General features: G+C 39.2%; 1 pseudogene; it reads right to left on the reverse strand.

The window, feature by feature from the left end:
- Window positions 1-3,156: 3,156 nt before the first annotated feature.
- On the reverse strand, window positions 3,157-5,478 carry LOC114030038 (annotated as a pseudogene).
- Window positions 5,479-6,969: the final 1,491 nt, after the last annotated feature.

Genomic DNA, 6,969 nt, shown 5'->3' on the forward strand with positions numbered 1-6,969 from the left:
CAATGATAGGATATTCTATATTCTCTGCTTTCATTTTCTCACCCCCCCCCCCCACTTCTCAAACTCTGGTTTCAGAACTCCTATTCCACTAAAACTGTTCTCTCCATGATTACCACCAGTTACTTATTTGCTCAAAATCTGATGGCCTTTTCTCAGTCTTCATCTTCCTTGAGCCCTTTATAGCTTTTAGAACTGTTGAACACCCCTCCTGTTGGCTATTCTCTCCTGTCCTCACATGACATTGCTCTTTTCAAATTGTTCTCTTTACTGCCTAACTGATTTCCTTAATGTCCTTTAGAAGATCATCACATATCTCCCACCCTTTTAATATGGCTGTCCCACAAGGCCCAATCGACATATCCAACTAGCATATAGCTTGTATTTATTTACCATTATACATGTCGGTAGTAAGTAAGCTCTTTGAGGGCAGTAATTATGTCATTTTTCTCTTTATGTTCCCAGTTTCTGGTAGATGGGCACTTAATAATAGCAACTGGCATTTATAAAGGTTTGCAAAATGCTTCACAAATATTATCTCATTTGATCCTCACAACAACCCTATGAGATAGGTATTACTATTATCTCCATTTTACAGATGGGGAACTAAGGCAAACTCAGGCTAAGTGACTTGCCCAGGGTTATTGTGGGCTAGTAAGTATCTGAGGTTGGATTTGAATTCAGATCTTCCTGACTCCAAGTCTAATGTTCTATCCACTGTGCCACCAGCTGTCTCAGACAGACATTTGATAGATACTTATTGAATTGGCTACTGTTCCTTTATATATATTTTCAGGCTGGTCCTCAAGGATCACTGGAACCTAGTTTATTTCTAGAAGGTCTAGGAATTCTCTTGATTGGATGTGTACTTGTAATTTCTTAATTAACTGTTAAAAGTAATCTATCTTCTAACCTATAAGACTATGCACACCACTCTTTCCCTAGATCACATACTATAAAACAATTCCAGGATCCCAAATGGCTGACTCCTGAGCCCTCATTAATCTCAGTTCAGGAAGAGAGCAGACTAAAAAAATCTGGTCATGAACAAGAGATGGGCACCAGAAGGCTCAGAACTCAGAATGGGAGCCAAATCACAACGTTGGTGGGTCTCATTGCATCTATGTCCCTATAATCTAAGATCCCATTATCTTTTGGGGTTGCTAGATCACATTGACATCTCAAATTGAGTTCCAGCCACTAGGTCATTTTCTTAACTGCTTTCTATTCACATTTCAACTGTTCTCATATGTCCAGAGTTTAATTTCTCAAACTACATGTAAGATTTTTAATTTATCCCAATTTTGTTGTTGTTGAGTTGTTCCAGTCTTATCCAACTCTTCTTGACCACATTTAGGGTTTTCTTTTTTGCTTTTATCTCTTTATTAATAGTGTAGCCAGTGCTGGCAAGATGTATAGGGATTAGATCCTCCACTAAAGAGTTTCTCTAATTCTACCAAATAACACAATAATTGAATAAAGCAAAAGAATCCACCAGGGAAAACCTTGGGAGAAGGAACTTCTAGAAGTAAGGAAACTGCTTGCATACCATGGGATTCTATGCAACAGATGTCATAGGAGGAAAATGCCTAGTTCCAAGTTACAGCAGATAGAAACTGGTCAGAATGAAAGATTCCAATAAAAGAAAGGAGTCCAATTATGGAACTCTGACAAGGAGTGGAAAGAATGCAGAAGGTTGAAGGATCACTGGACAATAAAGCTTGAAGAGGCAATTCAACTGGGGTAATCTTAGACACAGTAAGCAGATAATTATGGTCTGGCAGTATTGTGATCACCCTAGAAATTTGTTGTTGTTGTTGTTGTTGTTGTTATTTGTCCTTTGCTCTTTAAGAGGGCTATAACATCAGGAAGGTGATTCCGTGAATTGGATTTAAGTGAGGGAGGGCTATGCAAAGTCACCAGCCTTACTTTTTCCTCTAGAGCCATCTGAGTCCAGTGGCAAAATATAGATCAGGACAACTGGAGATGGCCCTGCACCCTAGAAATTTAAAATGAAGTATAAAAATGTGAAGTTTGAACCAGCATCTACATGCCTTCCTCTTTTCTAGCTGTCTGTCAGTTTTTAGGTTGAAAGTCAGGTTGGTAATATGAATGTACTTGCCCCCAAGGGGCAATAGCTGTGTGTTGCTGAATAGTGTGAGAGAATTAGTTCCATTGAGTCAACTCGCAACACTAAATGTTGAGTGACAAAAGTACTATTGAAAAGGGCTAAGACTATAACTGATGGGGTAAGGAAATAGTTAGGGAGCTGAGAGAGGAAAGAATCCAAAGTGAGGTGTGGTCTGATTACACGGTTTGAATGGCAACATGAAAAACAAGCAAGGGCACCATAGCTTCTGAAACTTCCTCTTCCTTCATATTTGATAAAAAAACCAGTGTGGTCTGGTTGTTCAGACCCTTGCTGTTGGACAAAACTATTTGGCCTTTAGCAGTCTGAGATGTCAACCACATCAACCCAGGTCTGTTATTACACAAAGACTGTTTTTAGTCTCAGCAAAACATGCTAAATAAATATAATAAAGAAGTGCGGCTTCTTCCAAGACAATTTCCATATTTTCAGGAAAGAATTTGATGTAGTGGACGTGGTTTTCTGTGGACATGAGGTATTTGAGGTTAACTCTGACGAAAGGGCTGCTCTGATAAGACTTATGAAATATGAAGAGTGACAAATGTTACTATTTGAGTTCTCTATTGCTAGTTTGTTTTTAGTTATTAGTTTGCTCAGAAGCTCAAAATCTTGTGCTTGCTTTAAGTAGTATTCCCTTCTATTCTCATTAAAGCATTTGTCCACTTCAATACAAATGATTTCTATTGTGCTAAGAGCTGAATCTGTGGCCTATAATCCAGGTGGCATTTACTGCAGCAAAGTCCCTGTAAATCAAAGTCTGAGCTTTACACAAAAATTTCCTTTATAAAAATACAAAACCCAGTATTGTGAAAATGAAGCAATTGTGCTCCCCACCAGAGTTGTATGGGAAGGGGCTTTGCTATCTTGCTTGCTTAATGGCATAAGTGAAAAGAGTAAGGCAAATGCTTGAGAGGTTCACTGAAAACTCTTTGGGGAGGGAGGAGACTGATTGGGGACAATCAGGATCAGTGAGGACATTTGGCTACAGTTGTCACGTGAGAAGAGTCCAGCTACTGCCCTATGATCTCATGCCTCCTGCAGGCCAAAGCCAGGACCAGAAGACACGGAGGTCCAGGAATGTCCACCTGCATCCCTTTGCTCTGCTGAGTGTAACCTCCAAACCATTTTGTACCTGTGGAAACAAGTGCTATTTGCTTGTTGGCCCCGAGATACTCCTTAATGACAAGTTTAAAAATAAGCTAAGTCATTAGAAAAGAATTCCTTAGCTTAAAGCTATTTAAGAAATCTATTCCAACCACTCAGCTACCTTTGTAGAGAAGGTGCTCTACACAAATGCTGTAGATAATGAATATTTCCCACCCACTTCGTACCTAGCAGCAACCTAAGTCACTAAGCAGCAGATTGTATGTATTGACACTTGGAAAACAGACACTGATCTTGTAGGATTTATGGCCTCTTCTCATAATCTCACTGGGAATTTTCCAGCTTTTATGATGAATTTGACTGCTTTAAATGGCTTATATTTCTCTCCATACATGTCAAGGTAATTTACTTTCAAGCCTGAAATAGCAAGTTGCTGAATCTTGAATTGAATGTTGAGGGTTGGGTTTTATTTTGGTTTAGGGACTCCAGACTGTAAATTCACCAATCCTTTAAGACTTGGGAGCTCTGGAGGTAATTTTCCCAACATTCCATGTTAACACTTTAGTGACAGGATCAAATGTGTAGCTGCCTTGTGTAGGAGTTAAGTTCATGTTCAGTAGGACTTTGGTCAAATGAACAGTCACTGATGATGTCTTCAGTGATTTTCCTCATATTTTGCCTTGGTGCAATGATAATATCAAATCTGCCACAAGACCTGTTCTCCTTAAAGCTGATGTGTCTCACATACAATGAAATTGCTACTAAATTTTGTGAGCTGACACAGTAGGAAATGGGTCAGAAGTTTCCATCTGGAGGAATTAAATGACAAGACTGTTTCTGACTCCCAGCATTTGAAATGAATGCAGGGGTGGAAGCTGTCATCATCTAAAAGCCTTGGATTCATGAAAGAAAGGGAGAAATCAGGCATTCCAGAAAGTATAATGCAAGCATCAATGACCCCTTGAATTTCTGCAAAGATTATAAAAACTGATTTGTCTATATTTGCATCTATTTCTTCAATCACATCAAAATAAGCTTCCTTATTTGTGTATTTCACACCTGCACAATGCCATGAGATGATGGAAATCTGTCCCATAGGGAGTGTGTCCCCAACATTACTACTGCCTATAATAGAATTAACAACAGAGCATAGAATTGTGGGTGGTTTAATCAGTTCTTTCAAGATGTTAGGTTTGGTTGCCAGAGGAAATCCATTGTCTAACATTTCTTCCAGGAGCTCATACAGTATAACCATGTTATCTTTAATTGCAGCCTCTGAACACTCCCTAAAGTAGTCCTAAAAAGTGCCTGCAATTCAACGCAGGAACTCAATGACAAAGAGTGGCAGTACTTCGGAATGTATGACAGACACAAAGAAGAGTTTATCCCTGTAGATGCTGATGAAGTAGTGGTGAGGGAGTGAGATGATGTTTGGCACATTCCTGACATCAACAGCTTTCTCCTGGGCTTTAAAGAATTAGTCACAGACTGGCTTATGACACTTGTCATAAGCTTCTCCAGGAGGATGTCTGCAGAACAGTTTATGAGGAACAGACTGTGGATCGTGTTCCTGAGGAGCTAGGTGGCCTAAGATACTGGGATGGTTTGCCATTTCCTTCTCCAACTCATTTTACATATGAGGAACTAAGGCAGAGTTAAGTGACTTGTCCAGGGTCACACCAGTAGTAAGTGTATGAGGCCATGTTTGAACTCAGGAGGATGAGTCTTCCTGAATCCAAGCTTGGCACTCTATCTACTGCACCACTTAGCTATCCCATTATCCCTATTACACTCAATTTTATAGGATCTAAGCCATTATTTTAATCTATCAGAATTTAGGGATATTGAAGGGTTTGAGGAACCTGATTCTGCCATTAAATGTACTTAGGTCATGTGTAAATTTAATAAACATGACATCTACACCTTTATCCAAGTTACAGTTAAAAATAAAATACATGGTCTTCCTGTGTCTTTGGGTTACAAGAGTTTGGTCAGAGTGGGTCGGGTTACCAGAGATAGCAGCCAATGGATATAAAGTGGTACTTACTTATGACAATTAGCTCCAAATTTGAAAGTGTGTTTTTGAGACCCTACCTCTTTATGGTAGTGTGAAGCGGTGAAAACTGGTTTGAATGGCATGGCTAGATTCCCTGACGATGCATGTTGGCTGAAGCTAATAAACCCAGAGACTGGCTGTTACCCCCTCACTGCTTCTTGCTGGACGGCATAGTTGGAGTTCAGTTCCCTATGCCTCTGACCCTCATTTCTCACTCTTCATTATGCGATGTAAGAAATATCCTTATTTCACTGGTTTGTCTCAGTTCTGGTATTTTTCCTTACGCATGACAAGGCAGTTGCCTATTGGTGCCATGCTGGCTCTTTGTCTAGAACGTTGTATGTTTGAATGCTGAGAAACTCTGGATCTTCTATTCATTAGGTTGACTGCTGGTAATGATTTTTTTTTTTGGCCACAGAAGATCTTGGGTTAATTTGCATAATTTTGGGAAGGTTGTGATAAGTATTCCCCAAGAATGAAATTAGAGCTCTTCTGAAGACATTGAAATATGAACCATTTTGAAAAATACAGCATAAAGATTTTTTTTCTTTCTTGGGAGCTGCACTATAAGCAAAATATATTAAAATACAATATCTCCAGGCTAGCACAGTATTGGTGTTTTCCTTTACAGGTGGAAAACTGTGCTCAGATGGCCAGGTGTACACAAAGCAGAGGGAAGGTGGAAGCTTTGGATAAGCCTAAGGGTAAAAGATACAATACTCAAACTTCAACCCAGGGATTTGTTTCCATTTTTAAAACATACCATAGTGCCTATAAAAGTTATTTAAAGAAGTAGGTTAGCTATGTCTCCTTCCAAACATTCAGGGAACAAAAGATGAGCCAATATGAGTTAAATGTAATTTTTCCTTTGCTCCCCAAGCCCAACATAAACAAGAAAGCTAATTTCTTCACATATAACAATCTGAGCATAGCAGTTTCTGTTTTTTCCAATAGTTAAATAGCACCTCAGTTATCTTTCTGAACATGGCTATCTAGGCAGGAGTGTGTTAGAGCCAGCTTTAACTGGTTTGAGAAAGCATTATTAAATTTTCAATGTGAACATTTATACCAGAAATCAGCCATTGTTCCAAATCAGGGCTTGATTTATTGTTTTGTTGTTTGTTTAGGTTTTGAAAAGTGCTAATGGAGCAACTAGGTGGCTCAGTGGGTAGAGCACCGGCCCTGAAGTCAGGAGGACCTGAGTTCAAATGTGGCCTCAGACCAAACACTTGACATTTACTAGCTGTGTGACCCTGGGCAAGTCACTTAACCCCAATTGCCTAAATAAAAAAGTGCTAATAATACAGATAAAACTGAAAAGTGTGTGTGTGTTGGTCTCTTCCCCCTCCCAGAGCCTAGTTGTTAAACATTTACTAGCACACTTCTTTATTGCTCTGTAAACATTGAGCTCTGCAGGAGATTAATAAAAGACTCAGACAATGAAGTCATTACCAGACATATCGCCTGGTGACTGGAGGCTAATAATAATAATGCTAGCATTTACATACTGTTTTAACATTTGCAAAGTGCATTATTCATTTGAACCTCATAACACCCTTGTGTCTAGGACACAAAAGAGACCCAAGAAGTAAGCACAAAGATCAAGGACTTGTTACAATTGAAATCAAGTGTAAACTGAGCCACAAAGTTCCAAGCATGACCA

Source organism: Vombatus ursinus, unplaced genomic scaffold (assembly GCF_900497805.2).
Source record: "Vombatus ursinus unplaced genomic scaffold, bare-nosed wombat genome assembly UNPS02014945.1, whole genome shotgun sequence".
NCBI classification, from domain to species: domain Eukaryota; kingdom Metazoa; phylum Chordata; class Mammalia; order Diprotodontia; family Vombatidae; genus Vombatus; species Vombatus ursinus.